At 44.5% G+C, this 20,582-nt stretch overlaps 1 long non-coding RNA gene across 2 annotated transcripts in view; it reads left to right on the top strand.

Annotated features, from left to right (window-relative positions):
* The window catches only part of LOC308608563, a 149,067-nt gene that overhangs the window by 123,900 nt on the left and 4,585 nt on the right, over positions 1-20,582 (top strand). The window lies entirely within an intron of this gene.

The following is a 20,582-nucleotide window of genomic DNA, read 5'->3' as shown; positions in this document are numbered from 1 at the left end:
TACTGTTTTCCCTCTGAATATTTCATCACAAATATTGTCCCATGTAACTGAAAATTCCTCATAAATCATGATTTTTGGGGTGTGTGGGGAGGCGCACCAGGTGGCACGTGGGATCTCAGTTCCCTGACCAGGGATGGAACCCCTGCCCCCTCCAGTAGAAGTGTGGAGTCTTCACCACTGGACCAACAGGGAAGTCCCCATAAATCATGATTTTCAATTTTCACAGTTTTGTCCATAACTTGTTGGCCACAAATTATTTGGTCATTTAGAAAAATTATGTGATATTAAGGGTAACTTCTTTTTGCTATCATCATCAAAGCCATAATTGTTTATTTCATATCAGGCTCAAAAAACACTGATTATTGTACTGTTTGCATTATGTTGAAGGAGAAAGAAACAGATGGTGGAATTTAAAAACAATAGGGTAGGTTAAGGAAATTTCTCCACATTTCTAACTAAGAGTGTTTTGCTTTTGTGTTGTGCTTTAAAAGGTTATACACGTGTTTATTTGCTTTTACCTCTCCAGCTACGTTTTGCCATCTTTGGGATCATCCTCTGTTTGTGCACCGCGATTGAAATTGAAGTATATTTGTTCAGAACACAATGACATTCGTTTGTCAGTTGCTGAGGGCATCATGGCTTGAAAAAGGAATGAAGTAAATAGAACAGAGGAAAGGAGTTGTGTGTTCCAGGAGTGGCTTAGCACATTATGGCCTTGGAGGGTAGTATGTATTCAGCAGATTTAAAAATTCCCGATCAATGAAGAGAAAGCTTTTTTTTCAGTTGTGGGTGGCTTATCCACATCACTCAGTCTGACATGGCCTCAGTGCTCATTTGAGTGCTAATGTAAAACCAAATGAAAACACACCAGGTCAAGAGGGTCCCTGAGGGTTTGAGTTCAGAAAAAGTGCACGTGGAAGTTAGTATATTTACTTCTGTTATGCACTCATTACATATGTGTATACACATATGCATGGCAATATATTATCTATATATTATCCCTATATCTGTCTATATGAAGTGCCTGATGAGCACCTTTGATGGTGTGTGGCGAGGTTCTGCACCCAAGCTCATCTCAACTGTTTACGATGATCTTAATGAAATTGCACTATGAGAAACATGGCCTTGCAGTTGTTGGTTATTCTGGCTGGTCTCAGAATTAAAGGGACATGAGACAGATTAACGGGAGAAACTGAAGCGAAAGCTGAATAACATGCCTACATAGGTGAGACCCAGGGAAACCAAAAGGGCCCTAACCCTCCCTTTAAGTGCCATCTTCAGCTAAAGACAAAAGAGCATATTGGGGGGCTTCCCTGGTGGCGCAGTGGTTGAGAGTCCGCCTGCCGATGCAGGGGATGCGGGTTCGTGCCCCGGTCCGGGAGGATCCCACATGCCGCGGAGCGGCAGGGCCCGTGAGCCATGGCCGCTGAGCCTGCGCGTCCGGAGCCTGTGCTCCGCAACGGGAGAGGCCACAACAGTGAGAGGCCCGCGTACCGCAAAAAAAAAAAAAAAAAAAAAAAAAAAAAAAAAAGAGCATATTGGGGAGAGTGGTTTGGGACCTCAAAGGGGAGGAAGGCGGTTCCCATGGAGACAGAGAAGCCAACGTTTGTAAACAAGTGTTTGCTGGGCCTGCAGAGACAGGGGGACACGGAGTGGACTCTGATCTCCAGGCCCTGCTGGGTTTCCCTCACCCCACCTGGTCCATAGTCTTTGCAGACATATTTGGAGATGCTCTATTCCAGAAAGAGCCCCTTTCTCTAAATTATTTTAGGCAGCTAAGGGGGTGGTCAACGTTTCTTCCTTAGTCTTTTGGGCCTTGATTGTATTGAGCTCAAAATAATCCACATGCTGAAGAGACATAGTGTGGGGATGGCAAGTTTTGCTGTCCCCACACAGTCTTGGCAGTTGTTCCCTTATATAGTAAATGGATATAAAGAGTCTGGGGACTTCTGTGGTGGTCCAGTGGTTAAGACTTTGCCTTTCAGTGCAGAGGGTGCAGGTTTGGTCCCCGGTCAGGGAGTAAGATCCCAGATGCCTCGTGGCCAAAAACCCAAAACATAAAACAGAAGCAGTATTGTAACAAATTCAATAAAGTCTTAAAAAATGGTCTACATCAAAAAAAAAAAAAAAAAAAAAAAGCCAGTCTGAAAATCTTGGCCAAAAATCTGGGGGAAATCCGGGGGAAGTAATGCCTTTCGCGAAAACTATGTGAAACAGGGAAATAAATCTTTCCTATCAGACCCAAGTTTTTATTATTTTTCCTATTCCACAATCAGTTGGGCTCTCATACCCTGTCAAGCCCCCCGATAAGCAGCAGTCAGGACATTGAGCTGGAAATAAAAAAGGGAGATCATCCTGAGGCTTTGATTTTCCTGCAGAAAAAGGTTTTAAACTCTGAGAAAGGAAGTAGAATGCAAAAATAGATGTGACATTTACGTAATGAAACGGAAGACTGAGAAGAGTTGTGGATAGTTCATTGTTTTAGCACATTTTTCTCCTCCGCCCCACCCCTCAATTTAGTCCCCTTGGGGTGACAGCCCACAGTGCTTAAGCCTGAATCCTGCCTGCTTGGGTAATGCTGTTTCCTCAACACTCAAATGCTGGGAGGATTAAATAAATTAACACAGATCAAGTGCCTCGAAGCCCGCGTGGACAGGGACGTGGTAAGCATTGGACAGATGTCATCCATCACTATGATACGAAACCCACAGACATGCATCTTGGGTCACGGAGCCTCTGCTAGTGCTGGATGTTTGTCTTCAGTCTCCCAGCACGTAAGGTCTGGAGGAAAAGACAGCCTCTGAGCAAATGAGCACGAGGACAGCTACTTTAAATTTGAAAGGGTTAGGAATTTTCTGGGTGATTGCTGTGTACATAACGGGGGAAGCTAAGCTGACCTCTGGTGCCTGAAACGTTCAAGAGCTGGAGGTCGTTAGTCACACCCACAAAATGCCAAACGAAGGTATTTTGGGCTGAAGAGGAGGGTGTTTCTTACCGGAGAATAGTAAGGAAAAAAGAGTTGATCCTATTCAGCTTCTGACATTGCCAACGAAGGGGATGAGAATATGCCACCCCCAAACATGCCACAGTGGCATAAGGATTATTGGGAGCTGAAGGCAGTTAAGAACAGTAGACACAGGATGTCCCTGGCAGTCCTGTGGTCCTTGGGCAGGGAGCTAAGATCCCACATGCCGCGCTCCAGGCCAAAAACATAAAATAAAATAAAATAAACACCCGAGGAGCTCTGCCCTCTTGCTTTCTGCTGAAAAGCAGGCCATACATGATCTTTATAAGGGTAACACATTTTCCTTTGTAAAACTCTTCTTCCAGATGAAGAGAACAACTCGTAATCCTGGGAGAGGACTCATTCCTGCAGAGGGTACCAGCTTGATTCTGTATAACAAACCTTACTGAACAACCCTTAAGTTTCACTCAGATATTTACCTTCCCATGTATTACCACCCCCAGAAGTTAAAACTCTTCTTTCAATATCTAGTCACTTATCCACAGTTTATCGCCCTTGGTTAAAATTAGATAGATAGATAGATAGATAGATATGGACTTCCCTGGTGGTCTAGTGGTTAGGACTCCATGCTTCCACTGCAGGGGGCACAGGTTCGATCCCTGGTTGGGGAACTAAGATCCCGCATGCCACGCAGTGCGGCCAAAACAAACAAACAAGATATATATATTATATATATATAAAAGCTCCTGGGTCTAACTCACTCTTTGGGGTTTTCATTTCTTTTCTGTGAAGCTCCGTATACAGGTAAAATTATTAACATCAATAAAATCTGTATACATTTTCTTTTGTTAATTTGGGTTTTGTTGGTTTAATTTGCACGTGCCAGCTACTGAACCTAAAAGGGTAGCAGAAATGTTTTCTTCCTCTCTCACAGGAGGAAGAGAGCTGGACTAATTATCTTTGGGCTGTCGTGGGTGTCCCTGTGGTGAGGACTGTGATCACTCCCACCCCCAACACACTTGCAAAGACTGGGCTAGCCTTCCTGGCGAAGGGGCCAGTGGGAGGACAGGGTCCGTGGTACCAGGAAGGGTAAATTCAGGCCAAGCCAGCTGGCGAGGACTACCAGATGCTGACTGGGGCTGGAGTGACCAGCTCTCCACGTTTCCATGGAGAATGCCAGCAGGGCAGTAGTGACCTGGCAGATACTCAGAAGTCACTGCCCAGGAGACCATGGGAGCCAGAAGAGGCTGTTTCCAGGCACCTTGACTATTCCTGTCCATCCTGAGCTAGGATAAATTCTCTCTCTCTCTCTCACACGCACACGCACACATGCACACACACACTCCTAGATACTCATACAGTGGTGGTGTTCAGAGAATAGACCATCGGGAGGGAGGGAAGAGACCCCCCCAACACATTCCAAACCAGATTGGATTAAAGGATAATTTTCCTCTGCAGCCACGTGGGTACGTGTGCATATATACATTATGATAGAATAGAGCATAATATAATACAATATAAGAGAATAAAAAGGATATACTTTTTTGCTGAGTCTCCTAGTCCGTTAAAGAGTGCAAGAACTTTTGAGGAAAACCTCATTGATTTTCTTTTTTTTTTTCCTAGTCTAGTAGAGGCCGTCCTTGAACCAGAAGGACTGTGACCTCTTCCTCTTAGTATCTCATGTGCCTGGGACAGGGTTGTCCGCAGACCAGAAATGTGTACATCACCCAGGAGGCTGTCAGATGTGCAGAATCTCATGCCCTGCCCCAGACCTCCTGAATCAGACCTGCATTCTAATGAGATCCTTGGGTGACTTGTATGCTCATCAAAGTTTGAGAAGCGCTGCTCTACCTGGTGATCAATAATCGTTTGCAGAAAGAGTGAATAAATGTATACATGCATACATAATTGAATAATGGGAGCAATTAAGAACTAGCGAATTGTATGTCTTTTTTTATATAAATTTATTTATTTTTATTTATTTATTTTGGGCTGTGTTGGGTCTTCGTTGGTGCACGCAGGCTTTCTCTATCTGTGGCGAGCAGGGGCTACTCTTTGTTGCAGTGTGCGGGCTTCTCATTGCAGTGGCTTCTCCCGTTGTGGAGCACGGGCTCTAAGCATGTGGGCTTCAGTAGTTGCGGCACGTGGGCTCAGTAGTTGTGGCTCGCAGGCTCTAGAGCACAGGCTCAGTAGTTGTGGCGCACGGGCTTAGTTGCTCTGTGGCATGTGGGATCTTCACGGACCAGGGATCGAACGTGTGTCCCCTGCATTGGCAGGCGGATTCTCAGCCGCTGAACCACCAGGAAAGCCCCTATGTCTTTCTTTACTCTTGTTTAGAATGCTTAAATTCGCAGGCTGCGTTGCTGGCTTTTGCATCAGGCTTCTCTTAAAGAAAGGGCTTCCTATTCCCCACCAGGCTTCTTTCCCAACTGGACCACTTGGGCGGTGGTGATGGAGCTGGGTGCCTTCTCTGAGCCTTGTCGTCCGACACGCAGATGAAGGCTCACTCAGCTCACTCTATGAATTTTAACTGCTGGTTCTTACAGAATCTAGTCCTTAGAATTTGAGCATTGATGACCCTGTGACATGCTTTAAAGTCCCTTCTCATAGCTGCCTAGACTTAGAATCGCCTGCCTTGGACTCCTTGCTGTAATAGCTTATGTCTTGTGTTTTATTTGGTGATTGCATAATAAGAGGGCCCATATACTTGTTTGCTGACACGTAGCAGGGTTTTTTTAATGCTGTGGATTGTTTTGATTTACATACAGCTTCCGAGTGTCAATTGCTCTGTTCTTACGAGCTTTCCATAATTGTTAAGCGTGTGAGATATTTTATCAGCTGCACACATGGGAAAAAACATGAGTCTCAAACTTAAAAAAAAAAGCTGCTTTTTTATTGATATATAATTGATCTATAACATTATATTCGTTTCAGGTGTAGAACATAATGATTCAGTATTTGTATATATTGTGAAAGGTCACCATAATAAATAGAGTTGGGGCTTCCCTGGTGGCGCAGCGGTTGAGGGTCCGCCTGCCGATGCAGGGGACACGGGTTCGTGCCCCGGTCCAGGAAGATCCCACATGCCGCGGAGCGGCTGGGCCCGTGAGCCATGGCCGCTGAACCTGTGCGTCCGGAGCCTGTGCTCCGCGACGGGAGAGGCCACAACAGTGAGAGGCCCGCGTACCACAAAAACAAAACAAAGAATAAAAAAAAATAAAGAGTTAACATCTGTCACCACACCTATTGTCACAAGTGGGAGTATTTCTTCTTTCTCATGGCTGCGTAATATTCCTCTCTCTGTGTGTGTGTGTGTGTGTGTGTGTATATACCACATTTTCTTTATCCATTCACCCATCAATATACACTTAGATTATTTCCATCCATAATAGTCAGTCTTGACCTGTTATTGCGATGTCTTTAGCAAACGCCTCTAAGATGTCCTGAGTTTATGCACAGGCTCCCGTGCTTCCTAGTTGGGCGGTCCAGGTTGAATGACCCTCTTTATTGGTGATAGGGCTTAGAACCCTGACAAGTCTATGGTAACACTGTGATCTCTGCTCTCATCCTTATGTTCGGTCACCTCGGATTTCATGAGGTTTGTTGAGCAACTAGTAAGAGCTGGATATGAAGGATGTACAAGTGAGGAAGGTCCTGCCACTGTCACTGTGTTTCTCACGTTTGTGGGGAAGATGCTCTTCTGAATGACCAGTACTGAAGTGTCACACCTGACAGCGGTGGGTGTGGAGTGCCCCGGGAGTGTAATGGCAAGGGCTCTGAACCACCCCCTACAGACGCGAGGGAGCGTCGTTGCAGAAAAGGGGTCGTTTAGGATGGACTTGAAACGATCAGCCTGGATTCTCCTTAATCCTCTCCCTGGATTCAGCCTGCACAGGAAATCTTCATCACTTTTCCGTCAGACCAACAGCTCAAGTGACTTACAGTCCACAGAGCCATTTGAAGTGGGACTCATGTTTAGGTCGTTTCACTGTCCTTGTCCCCAAGTGAAGAAAGGCTGATTTAAAAAAAAAAAAAAAAAAGACAAAGACTTCCTGGGTCCCGATGATCATGTTAGGAAAACAGCCTTGTCCAGTTCCTTTATCGATAAGTGCATTGTGTATGTATTACTTAGTCACTTTGCTGTACAACAGAAACTAAGACAACATTGGAAAGCACCTATACTCCAATAAAAATTAATTTTAAAAATATAAAAATATAAAGTGACAGTCTTACTCAAAAAAAAAATAAAAAGTGCATTCTGTACCCTTTATGCCTATCAATTCTTCCTGAATACACTGTCCCCTCAATCCTTACCCTTTTTTTTTTTTTTGCGGTACGCGGGCCTCTCACTGCTGTGGCCTCTCCCATTGTGGAGCACAGGCTCCGGACGCGCAGGCCCAGCAGCCATGGCTCACGGGCCCGGCCGCTCCGCGGCATGTGGGATCCTCCCGGACCGGGGCACCAACCCGTGTCGCCTGCATCGGCAGGTGGACTCTCAACCACTGCGCCACCAGGGAAGCCCAATCCTTACCTTTTCTGTATCACTTGAAGTGCCTTTTTCTTGTATCTTCCCAGACAAGGGGAATTGTTCTCTGTAGTAGAAATGGTGCCTTCTTTGGTCAGTACTCTGAACCTCGTCCATACTTACTTTTTTACAGGACCAAGCAGTAAAGCTATACATTAGTAGTAGTAGTAGTAGCAGAAAGCAAACTTCAAACAGAACAACACATAAAATGGCACAACAAGAAAAGTGTCACTCAGCTCTGTGGCAGTGGATGCAGATACCTTCACAATGATGTATAGATGCATTTTCAATTTTTTTAAAAAACCTTTTTTTAAAGTTATTTTATTTATTTTTGGCTGCGTTGGGTCTTCGCTGCTGCACACGAGCTTTCTCTAGTTGTGGCGAGCGGGGACTACTCTTCGTTGTGGCGCGCGGGCTTCTCATCGTGGTGCGTGGGCTTCTCATTGCGGTGGCATCTCTTGTTGCCGAGCACGGGCTCTAGGCGCACGGGCTTCAGTAGTTCTGGCACGCTGGCTCAGTAGTGGCTTGCAGGCTCAGTAAAATGCGTGCAGATTGCAAACAGCTGAGTCTGGGTCCAGGGGCGGAGTGTGTGTTCTGAGTGGTCTCTGGTCTGTGTCGAAGCTGCCCCAAACTCGCTCCTTTAGCTTTCTTGTTGCCGGACACCTACGTCTCTGTAAATGTTTGTTTTTCCCACTGAGGAAAGAAATTTGGTGTTGAGATATAGTGGCTTCCGGAGAGTAGTCCAATGAGTCAGCTAGAGCTGATCGGAGACAGAGGTTGGGAAGGAGACAGAGGCTGGGAAATCATTCAAGAGATTTGGAAGAGAACAGTCCTGTCGCTGGGGAGTGGGAAGATAAATGTCTGAGGTCCACACCTCCATCGTTTTGAAGTCTTAAAGAAACAGGCCCTTGACTTTTTTAAGTATAGCTAACCCATCAATCAACCAAACAAACCAACACACAGACTCCAAACTGACACTGTTCTGTCTTGTGTCAGGAGGAGACCATTAAGAATGTTTACATTCACCCCTTAAAGATCTATTGTTTCCTCTAGAGCTATATAAACTCACATTCCTGGGTATTAATTATAGAATATTCACCCTGGAAGGCGTTTTAGAAAACTTGTTACTCGGGCCTGCCAGTTTACAGAAAGTTAAATGTAGTTAAGTGTTAGAATGAATGTAATTTGTAGAGATACACTGGCTGTGTCAGAAGATATGAATATCTCTTAAGGTGTGTGGTAGGTGGGGCCACTTTGCTCTCTAGGAGATGATACCCATATTTCCATAAGCCATCATAGAATGTTGCCATCTGGCATTTCTATAGGGGTTTTCTCTGATTCATTGTCTTGGGGTCAGTGGTCTATGAATAGAACAGTGACGTTTAATTAGGTCCCATTTGTTTATTTTTGTTTTTATTTTCATTACTCTAGGAGGTGGGTCAAAAAAGATCTTCTGTGGTTTATGTCAAAGAGTGTTTTCCTATGTTTTCCTCTAGGAGTTTTATAGTGTCTGGTCTTACATTTAGGTCTTATGGAGTTTATTTTTGTGTACGGTGTTAGGGAGTGTTCTAATTTCATTCTTTTACATGTAGCTGTCCAGTTTTCCCAGCACCACTTACTGAAGGGGCTGTCTTTTCTCCATTGTATATCCTTGCCTCCTTTATCAAAGATAGGGTGACCATATGTGCATGGGTTTATCTCTGGGCTTTCTATCGTGTACCATTGATCTGTATTTCTGTTTTTGTGCCAGTACCATACTGTCTTCATTACTGTAGCTTTGTAGTATAGTTTGACACCTAACACAGTATTGTGAAGCAATTATACTCCAGTAAAGATCTATTAAAAAAAAAAGAGAGCATTGAAGTCATAGGAGTTAGGAAGTAACAGAATGGATTTCATTCCACTTTGAAATACCTGATGTGTGCTAGTAAAATGGATAGCTGAGTTTTCAGGGATACGGTGATTGCTTCTTTCTCAAGCACTGGTGTCCTGCTACCTGTGCCCACTTGATATTGGTGAGTTTTCCATACGTAGACGTAGGGCATGGTTTTTTTTACCCGTGGCACTGTCGACATTTGGGGCTGGATCATTCTTGGTTGTTGAGGGACTGTTATGTGCTCTGTGGGGTGTTTCATAGCAACCCTGGTCTCTACTTACTAGATGCCAGTAATACCCCTTTCCCATCAAGTTATGTGTCCAGGAATTGCCAGGTGTCCCAGGGGGAAGGAGGCACAATCATCCCCAGTTAAGGACCACTGGTTTCAAGCCCCGCCACCAGCCCTCATTTATCTTGTTGGAGAACTGACATATGAAAGCAAACAAACAGCAATGAAAACTTGTGAAAGTTTGGAGATCTTTTCCTAACCTAAATTGCGCACCATGTTTGCTCTGCAGAGTGTAGACTCTGCCTGTACTCTGTGTATGTGTGTTGGGGGGTGGTGGGTGGAATAGTCTCTTTTCTTAGGTAACATGTGGAGGAATCAGAGCTATAATATGTGAATTATTCCAGCAATTTAAGTCCGAAAAGGAGCACTTGACAGGAAGTGTTGGATGAAACTGGACAGACATGACCAGGGTGCCCCAAGCTAGGACTAGGTAGGTCAGTACCAGGGTGTGGGTCATTCCTCTGGCAGACATGGCCAACAGCATCAGGTGGGCTGACTTGAGAGGGAGAAGTAGATATTCCTGACCCCAGCCTCACATTCCAGAACAACCAGTTCTACCACCAGGAAAAATTATAGTGGGGGCTTATGTGTTTGCCATCTTTTCTTTCTGCATTCAGCTTCTGTCAAATGAGCACCTTTTTTTTCTTTCAGGGGAAGAATAATAGTTGGATAATCTCATCCACAGTGAGCTCTTGTGATAAAGCATTACTTCTTCCGGGACAGAGTTTGGAAACAGTAGTTCAGGGCGATACTTACCAAAGGTTAGGTGAACTGAAGAAAATATTTATCGAGTCCTGTCGGGGAGGAAGCACATTTTACCCTTCTTCGTTCTTCTGACCGGTCTAAGAATTAAATGGACATGAGACAGATGGACAGGGGAAAGTCAAATTTAATTGTGTATGCACTCCCACTCACATGAGATTCAGAGATCCCACATTCCGGAGAGTCTCAGAGACAGAAGGGTCAGAGGAGGTCTGTGCACCGCCCTGGGTGAAGGAACGGGATGGGGCCTACGCTTCCAAGGACAGGAGGGTCATTCGCAGGATGAGAAGAAGAAGAGTGGATGTTGGGTAATTAGATGTTTGCCCTGCCAGGTAGCTGGGGTTGCTTAGCTAACCTTTATCTCTGGGAATAACTCTTTGGGGGAAAAAAATAAACCACTTAAATTATTCTAAGTAGTTAGGGAGGGGTAGTAGTTCCCCTTGAACCTGCAGGGCCTTGATTGCCTCTGGCACAAAATAATCCCCACGCAGAAGTGGCACATTTCGGGGAGGCTCCTGTAGTCCCTTCCCACGTACGTGAAAGGCAGAGATGACTAAAGGGTGGGAATCTGAACAGCAGTGGCATACAGTGGGGGTGGGGTGGATTGCGTAGGAGCTGGAAGCATCTTAGGTTAGCGCTGGGTCCACCTACACCTGAGGATGAACGTAAAAGAGAAAGGTGGGCAAGCGGGGTGGGGAGGGAATCTGAACCAATTGGATGATCTCAGTGAAGAGTCAGTGTTTTAAGCTCTAAACTCATCTTCTCTGCAGTTGCCCACTAAGACCTACAGCCAGTACGTGGCTCCTGTTTCTGTTCAGATTACTTTGTAAAGAACTGTTGTGTATCTTGTCCCAATTACTTGTACATTGGCTCCTCTTCTGCTGCAGTATAACAAGAGTTGTTTCCCAGTTGAAAAGGCTTAGGTCTGTTTTGGATGTGAGTTCCATTCCCTAACTGTGTAATGGAGACGTATCTGCCTGTTGTTTTCAGAAAGGGAAGCAGACAGGGTAAAAGCATGGTCAGTTGGGGGTCATGTGTTTCTGTATAGAAGTAGTTCACTAACCCACTGACGCCTAAATCCGTTCTCGTGGTGAAAGAACACATGTTATGCTTGGACGTGTCCGTGATGGATTTTGTCCAGCAGCGTCTCTCCTGCTGAGGAGGTGAGTGGGAAGGTGGGAACTACATGGTTAATACAGAAGTGCTGGCTCAGCCAACGGGGCCAAATAGGTCCACGAAGCAGGTGGTTCCTTCCCAATAAAGACCTTTGTCATCACAGACAGGATCTAAGCACAGAGCAGGAGAACTTCTGAGTAATACAGAGAGCCTGGGGACAACAGTGAAGCATGCACACATGCACGCACACGCACACACATACACGTGCATATACACATACACGTACAGTCCTTTTTCTCTCTCCTCTTAAAGGATGCTTTTTTTGAACATGTAGGGGAGGACAGGTCTATTTTCTTTCTACCCTAGTTTCAATGGCTGTGAATCAAACTGATAAAGACAGATTAACAAGAGGGAAGAAACCCCAGTTTTAATGCACTGGTGTTTCACAAAGAGAAACGCGGGTTGAGTAAGCGGCAAGATGATTGAGGACTTTACACCATTTTAGGCTAAACTAAGAAAAAGGGGTTTGATCCTCTGGTAGGCAGGCTCTGGGCAGGGGAGGGGAGGACACGTATGATAAACAAGGTCGGGTCTCCTATGGAGATTGGAACCTCTCAGGGGCAAGAAACGTCTCTAGGATCACCTCTCTTCCTGGTCAGAAACGTCTTTACAGGTGGGAATTTTCTTTATCAATGTAAACCTCCTATCCAAAGGGGGGAACTTATATACTCTATTTGGAGGTGCTTAGAGGGATGGAAGGAGCTTTTCCCGTGTCGGCTGGTTCTCGGTTGCCTGTAGCTCACAATAATAGCTATGCCAAAGAGGCTAACTCTGGTGTGGTGTGTCCTGGCAACCTTCAAACAGCATAAGGGAAAAGGCACTTCCAGGACCTTCACAGGATATCCCAGGGCAGAAGGCACACGCAGCATGATGCTCAGGCTTCATGCCCTGAGCAAAGGGCAGACGTGGGCACTGTAGACCCTGCTGCATAGCGGGGGGGTAGGGTGAGGGGCTGCACCCCTGGTGAGGGGTCCACGTTGTCTCTTGACTCAGGAGGCTTTGCCTCAGAGGAGACACTTTCTCTAATTAGCTCAGAGTCCCTGCACAGGCTAGTGCTGAACTCAGATGCACAAGGAAGCCTCCTGGCTATCCATCAAATGGGAAATTCCCAAGACGACGTGAAACTGGTCTCCATAAAGATCCTCCCAGGTCGTGTTGTTACTGGTATAGCTCATACTCTGCGCCCACAAAAAGTCTCACTGTGGCTCAAAGGAGCGCTCGGGGGAACGTCTTAGGTGAAGTGGTAGGTTCTTTCTCTTCCTTCTGTCCATGGTGACTTCCACCGACTCGGCAAAAACCTTCCTTTCTCTGAGATCGTGTAGCTGGAGGTTAAAATGTCAGCAGCTCAAGCAAAATATTTTGATTTGATGGAGCTCAGGTTTTAAGTTGTATCAGGAAGAGGCTCAGAAGTTCCACCGTCCTTCCATTCCCTAGTTCATGTCTCTATAGCGATGTTCTCACCCTGACCCTGGTCCAGGGATCACATCGCACCTTGGAAAATGAAACCCACTAAATCATCGGGGCAGGGAAGGCCACGTGTCTACCGTCTTCCGTCCGAGGGACACATTTCACACAAGAAAAGGGTGGGTCCCCCGCACGTACCTTCCAGTTGGCCCTCTTTGTCACAAAGCAGTTCCTCAAACAAGGGATTCGGGGACTCAAAGCAAGACGGTAACTCACACAAAGACATGATTGGATACTCTCCCCTCTGGCTGTAGGGGATTGATGGACAGGTACACCACGCAGTGGTCACTTAAAGTGACTGGTGAGGGCTTTCCTAGGGCCCCTGTGTGTTCCTGTCCTGACTCACTGTCACACTCTGGGGACAGCCACTCTCTAGTCAGTGGAGATTTTGTTTTCTTTTTGTAGCATGAGGTATAAGGACTCTTGATCAAGTGCAGTTATGGTTTTGAGTCTGACAAGCGACCATACTCCTACCCTGTTTTATTAGCGTGCCTCTCTTGATGTTAAGCTCTAGATAAACATTTAAAAGTTCATGGGAAAAGGCCAGGTACAGTATTACTGATCCACAGATCTACTAGAATCTTTGCCCACACACGGATTTTTTTTTTTTTTTCTGGGAAAAATCTTTTACTCACAAAGGGTGACTGTCCAGATTATGTTGCTATAGTGATACAAATACTGCAACAGAAAGTGAAATAAAACATACAGAAAAGGTTTAACACTCTGCTGATTCTCCTTTTTGAAGTATTAATTACCGTAAAATCGTTCACAGTCATATTACCTGAATATTATTTCTGATACGATAAATTTTAAAGACAGGCAGTTTTAAGGGCATCAACATCATGAGCCCTCTGGTTCCAACCCGTCTGAGGTCTGCGTGCTGGTGGGCAGCATGCAGTTAACTTCTTCCGCCTGGTGGAGCTTTCAGTATCTGCAAAACAGCTCCAAGGACGTGGCTCGGAATATGATCTATAGCCCTTGAGGAGGAAGCAAAGGTCCTTGACTTTGTTGAATGGCTAAACTGGTATTACTTTCTCTTGCTGACTTTTCCTTTGCTTCTGCATTTTCTCACTTCTCTGATTAAATTTATTCTTTGGAACTTGGGGAAGGTCTAGGAGGTAAACTTTTTCTGTACACTAGAGGCAGGCGGAGGGCACGGTCTGTGTGTGTGTGTGTGTCCGTGTCTGGGGGGGATTGTCTGTCCTCTGAAGGCCATATAGCATACTGCTCAGTTAGAGAAGGTCCATCCTGAAGGTACTGCAGTGATTTTCCTCCTTATATTTTCATTTCAAGAAACTGGATGCAGCAGCCCAAGGTCATTCCATACTTGGTATGAGATCCCCTGGAAGCTGAAGGCACATAATTATCTTCTTGCCTCTGTTCTGTTGTGCGTTAAGTGTTGAAAGATAATGAAGAAGTACTTGGCGTAAGACAGAGCATTCCTACTTTTTCTCTCTCTCATGGGGAAACAAAACCCAAAACCCGATAGTAGTTATTTAACATTCTCCTATATATGGCACCCCATATTTTCTCTGGTAAAAGGGAAAAAAACAAAGATGATTAGGATGCAGTTTGTGAGTTTTTGACAAACAACCTCATATACCACATACTTTGCCAGGTCTGTCAAAGTGAAATATTTTTGGAAATAGAAGTGGCCATATTTTATGTGTGCTTAGTTTAAAAATGGAGTGAGTTTCCTTGAAATATGATTTCCAAGTTTTGAAGTCATTATGCGTGAATGCACTCCATTCTAAGGCAAGTGACCTTCTAAGGGAGAGACGGTTGGCCCAAAGACTGGAGACACTCGTGTGTCCATCCTATTTTGTCCGTATTTAGTAAGCGCCAAAGAGATCTCTTTTTGTCAATATAAATGTCCTTTTTTAAGATTACTCTTTATAGAATTGTTTCTCTTCATAACACCCTTTTCCTCTGTGAAGTGGTTTTAAGAAACCATTATTCTCCTCTCTTAAAAAAAATTTTTTTTTGTAATTATAAGATTCCTGGCATTAAATATTAAAATTTCTTTTTTTTCACTTTGACCAGTTCCTTTTTTTTTAATAATTTTTAAAAAATTAACTAATTTATTTATTTTTGGCTGTGTTGGGTCTTTGTTGCTGTGCGTGGGCTTTCTTTTTCTACTTGCAGCGAGCGGGGGCTACTCTTCTTTGCGGTGCGCAGGCCTCTCATTGCGGTGGCTTCTCTTGTTGTGCAGCACGGTCTCTAGGCACGCAGGCTTCATTAGTTGTGGCACGTGGGCTCAGTAGGTGGCTCACGGGCTCTAGAGCGCGGGCTCAGTTGCTCTGCGGCATGTGGGATCTTCCCGGACCAGGGCTCAAACCTGTGTCCCCTGCACTGGCAGGTGGATTCTTAACCACTGCGCCATCAGGGAAGCCCCTGACCAGTTTCTTAAGGTATTACGATGATTACAAGGTAAACTATGGAGTTAGACTGCCTGGTTAGTAATGTTAGTTCTGCCATTACTAAATGTATGATCTCAGGCAGGTGACTTATCTTCTAGGTTATTTTCTTTTGCTGTAAAATGGGGATACAACAAGGAACTCTTTTATGGCTGCAGTGAGAATTTCAGGAATATATATGACGTGTATCAAACATCACATGGGATGCTGTGAGCACTGCAGAAAGAGTTTCCTGTTATTGTTATTTCATAATGCACCTTTCTGACCTTTGCTTTGCAAATGTAGGAAATCTTGACAAAGATTCTCTTCTTGGCCAAACTCTAGTCAGATCCCTCTGAGTCAGAGTGGGCTCCATCCTTGGGCAGGTCCTCCAGGAGCACAGTTTTAGCAAAAATTCTGTCAAGTTGGTTTAGCTAGAATCTCCCACCCTTGATCTGATCACTCCCCTCAACTCCCAACCCCCGCCAACCCACAGGTGCTATCTAATCACCCTTGCCTGCCTTCAGCATGATACCCATTAGGTCTGTTTACAAAGGATTCCTCTACCCTCTTGGTGATTTTCCACCCACCCCTGACCCCACCCCTGCCACCCCCAAACAAACACTCTGCTTCTCGGCTTTCCTTGTTGTGTTTGGAGTTGAGGCCAATCTCTCTCCCCTGCTACAAGACCCCATTGCAGTGGTCCCTCTATATTCAAGACAGTCCTTAAAGTCTGCCTTGCCATTTTAACAAATGTCACGAATAATTGTTTTTCTTTAACCATCTTTATCTTAATCCCTCCTTCCTTGCATTTTCTTAACCTATCAAAAATTTGGAAGAGAATTACCATATGATCCAGCAATCCCACTTCTGGGTCTGTATCTAAAGGAAACAAATCATATCTCTAAGAGACACCTGCACCCCCATGTTCATTGCAGTATTATTCACAATAGCCATGGTATGGAAGCAACCTACAGGTCCATTAACAGGTGAAAGGATCAAAAAATATGGTGTATATATATATATATATATATATACACACACACACACACACACACCATAGTCCATGGAATATTATCCAGCCTTTAAATAAAAGGAAATCCTATCATTTGCGGCAACATGGTTGGACCTGGAGGATATTATGGTAAGTGAAATAAGCCAGAAAGAGAAAGACAAATACTGTAGGCTCTCACTTATATGTGGAATCTAAAAACCAAAAAAGTTAAACTCGCAGAAACAGAGAATAGAATGGTGGTTGCCCAGAGCCAGGGGGTGTGGGAAGTAGGGAAGGGTTGGTTAACGGGTACAAACTTTACAGCTGTGAGATGAATAAGGTTTGTGGATTCAACGTATAACATGGTGACTGTAGTTGACACCATGTACTGTATAACTGAAATTTGACAGAAGAGTAGAACTTGAATGTTGTCAACAAAATAGTTAAAAAGGTAAATAGTTTGGGTGATGGACGTGGGGAAATCCTTTCTCAAGGTATACGTGTGTCAGATCTTCACATTGTGCTCCTTCATAAATATTTTACAATTTTATTTGTCAATGATACCTTGGTAACGCCGAGAAAAATAGAATAAATAAGTACATTTGGGGTAGTGTTGACCAGTGTACTTCTTTTTTTTTTTTTAACAGCATTATATTTTTATGTTTTTATTTGTTTGGTTTGATTTTTTTTTTCAGTGTACTTCTTGAACGTTTGATTTGTGTTTCTTCCTCACTATAAACAGTGATTTTGTTTGTTTGTTTGAGTCAACGTAGAGGAGTGACTTGAATTCAGCATTGATTTTTTCAAGTTGAAAAAGAGAGCAAAATTACAGCCTGACTTCAGGGAAAATCAAAGATAAAGAGAGGCAAAACACTTGCCGATGACACACACTCTCTTTACCAACCCATTTATTTCAAAAGTGCTGGTGTAGCAGAGGCCGCCTCTGAGGGCTAGGGGTTGAGGAGCCTTTTATTAAATGCATTTACTTCCCCGTTTCCTTGAGGACAGCACAGAGTATGATTCGTCTTTGTAGACTCAGTTTCCAGCACTTAATAACAATAAATGATTCGTTTTTTAACTCAACACTTTAAGAGCTGTTCTCTTCAGCATCTTCTGGCTGAAGTGCTTGCGAGGAGTTCAGCATCTACCGACTGGGTTGGGAGGCCCTTGAAATCAGGCATTAAGGAGTGAGACACCCAAGGGACTCTGTGCATGTCATGCCAACGAATAAGAGGCTGATTGGAAAGAGCAAGATCAGAGGCAGGGAGAGAAGAGCTGGACGTTAGCACAGGGACCCCGGAGAGAAGGATGGGATCCGAACCCAGGCAGCAGAATACATGCAGAGAGCAGGCAGCAGGTTCCAGGGCTCATCCAAAGAGGAGAAAGTAGAATCAATCCTGGCTGTTCATTCGTCAAAAAGTGTGGAGGGAGGTGGAGGGAAAGATGTCAAAGGGCAAAGTCTGCGTTTCCCAATGGGATGCTTTCTGCCCATCCAGAGGACACTGCAGGGAGGTGAAGTTTCCAGCACACAGGACAGATATTGGCGAGACGTCCACAGATGCATCATAGGTGAGCCCGTAGGTCAGGTGACACATCTGGGGAGATGGGTAAGTCACCCACCTGTAGGCTGAAGAAACCAGTGAACAGGAGAGTAGGGCCAGAAAAGAGTCAGCACAGAATGCCGCAGAACTGTGTCATTTCGGAGGATTTGGACAGCTTGATGGGAGCGGGTGTATGGAAGAGAGACATCTGTGAGAGAACGGAATGGAGCCATCAGGGCAGAAGGGAGAAAATGAGGACACCCAGACCACAGAGAAAGGAAAAGCAGTGTCGTAGGCAGCCGTCGCTTCAAATACACGGACCGAGGAACAAAATAGACCCGTGTGATTCATTTATTTTATTATGGTGTAATTTGCATACAGTAAAAGCCCATCGAAGTGTTTGGTTTTGTGATATTGACAAATACATACCGTTGTACAACAGCACTCCATCCTCCTCCCCCAGATGACACAGGGCCACCGGTGACCTGTTCACTGCCCGTACAGCTTTGTCTTGGCAAGACTGTCACGTAAATGCAGTTACGGAGGATTTAGTCTTTGAATGTGGCTTCTCCCACTCAGCATCGTGCATATGAGATGGGTCCATGCTGTTGCATACATCACTTTCTCCTTCTGCTTTATTTCTGCCATAGTGGGAATGTGCCACAGTCTGTGTATCCACCCCCCACCCCAGTCCAGGGGCATGTAGACTGCGTCTGGTTTTCTGTCTGTTAAATTTAATTACGAAAACCTTACTGGTAACCAGCGCAGAAGATGTTTTAGTGCAGTGGAGGATGTGGAAGCCAGCCGTGGGAGTTGTGAGGACACTGTGGCAATTAGAGAGGAATATTTCATGAGATTTGGCTGTGAAGTGAGGGATAGCCAGAGATCTGTAGTTCCAGTGAGAAACAGGGTGAAATGAAGATGTTCGTTAGTTTTGTTACAGGAAGATACGGGGTATTTGAGCTGGTGGATGATCTAAGGGTGAATACAAGGTTTTTGTTTTTTGAGTTTTGTTTTTGTTTTACTATTACATGATATAGACACACCTGAAAAATAAATTCAGTAATCAACCAAACTGTCATTTAAAAATAACGGGGCGTGGGGAAAGGAGTTGGGAGCATGTTTCTCAAAACCTTTTGAACTGTGCAACCTGAATAATGACAAATAAATACAATTATATCAAACCCACCAGCAAATGAAAAAGACATTTACAGTGTTCATTTTAAAAGGATTGCCGGGGCTTCCCTGGTGGCGCAGTGGTTGACAGTCCGCCTGCCGATGCAGGGGACACGGGTTCGTGCCCCGGTCCAGGAAGATCCCACATGCCGCGGAGCGGCTGGGCCCGTGAGCCATGGCCACTGAGTCTGCGCGTCCGGAGCCTGTGCTCCGCAATGGGAGAGGCCACAACAGTGAGAGGCCTGCATACCACAAAAAAAAAAGGATGCCGGGGTGATATTATAGAATATTATCTTAGAGAATGGTAGCTTGCTAGGTCAAGCTACCATTGCTTGCTAGGTCGTGGGGGGATGTATAGAAAGTTTTGGAAGACAAAGAAAAATGTACAGAAGTCAGGGAGAAACAGATAATCAGCATGCCCCAGGTGAGTGAATGGCTGGCTCCATGGGCCAGAGAAAGAATACAGAGTGAATGGAGCTTGTGTACATTTCTCTTTTTTCCTGTGGTTGATGATTTCAACTATGTTCGCTTACTTTGTATTCCATGGCTGTGACTCGCTGGTATGAGACATTAACCTCTGAAATAAAATTTATATGAAGCAATACACCTTCCACATTCTACTGACATCATTCCTCTGGTGGTCAATGGCATATGAGCTAATTCATGATACAGAAATAGGTGTGTATCAGTAGAAAGAATGATCTAAAAGTTACAGAAGAGAAAAGTTTGATGCAGTGAGGTCCCAAATAATGTAGCATCAGATAGAGCCCATACCGGTAGTTGTGATTAATTCCTGACACCTGAACTCTTCTTACTAGGAGGCATCGAGTTCTACTCCACAATTTTACAAAGGGACCATATTCAGTAACTTACATGTTCTCAACTTTAGTTCCCATGGTTACTTGGCAACATTTTCAATTGTTGAAATCATTAGCAATCATTTTCCTACATTTTCAGTCCATAGCTCACAAAGCCATGGATGCACTGTAGGTATGGGAAAATCATAATGGGAAGAGTATAAAAACTAACAGTAGATGATTTCATGATGATCCCTTCTAAGTGAGATTTTCTATCTGTTCTATTGTTTGTGACATACCTTGTTCAAGAATAAATGTAATTATCATCTCCAGCTTGTCAGGCAGAATCAGATAGCTTCCTTCAAAGAACAGTTACCCTAATTGCAAAAAGATGGCCCCATATGGCAATGGCCACAGAATGAGAGGGTTTGGGACTGGGTTTGGGGCTTATCACAGATGAGATGGTATGATGTCAGTTTCAGTCTATGACCCAGTAATTTCTCTGTTCATCTTCAGGGATACATCTAGGATGCTGATTCATGGTGATCTGTCTATGCATTGATATCCCCCATTAAACATGAACTTAAAGAGAAAAGGATTATGTTTCCTTCACTTTGAATT

This window comes from Mesoplodon bidens (assembly GCF_964165515.1).
Source record: "Mesoplodon bidens genome assembly, chromosome: X".
Classification (NCBI taxonomy): Eukaryota; Metazoa; Chordata; class Mammalia; order Artiodactyla; family Ziphiidae; genus Mesoplodon; species Mesoplodon bidens.
This window is presented reverse-complemented; position numbering and strand designations above follow the sequence as displayed.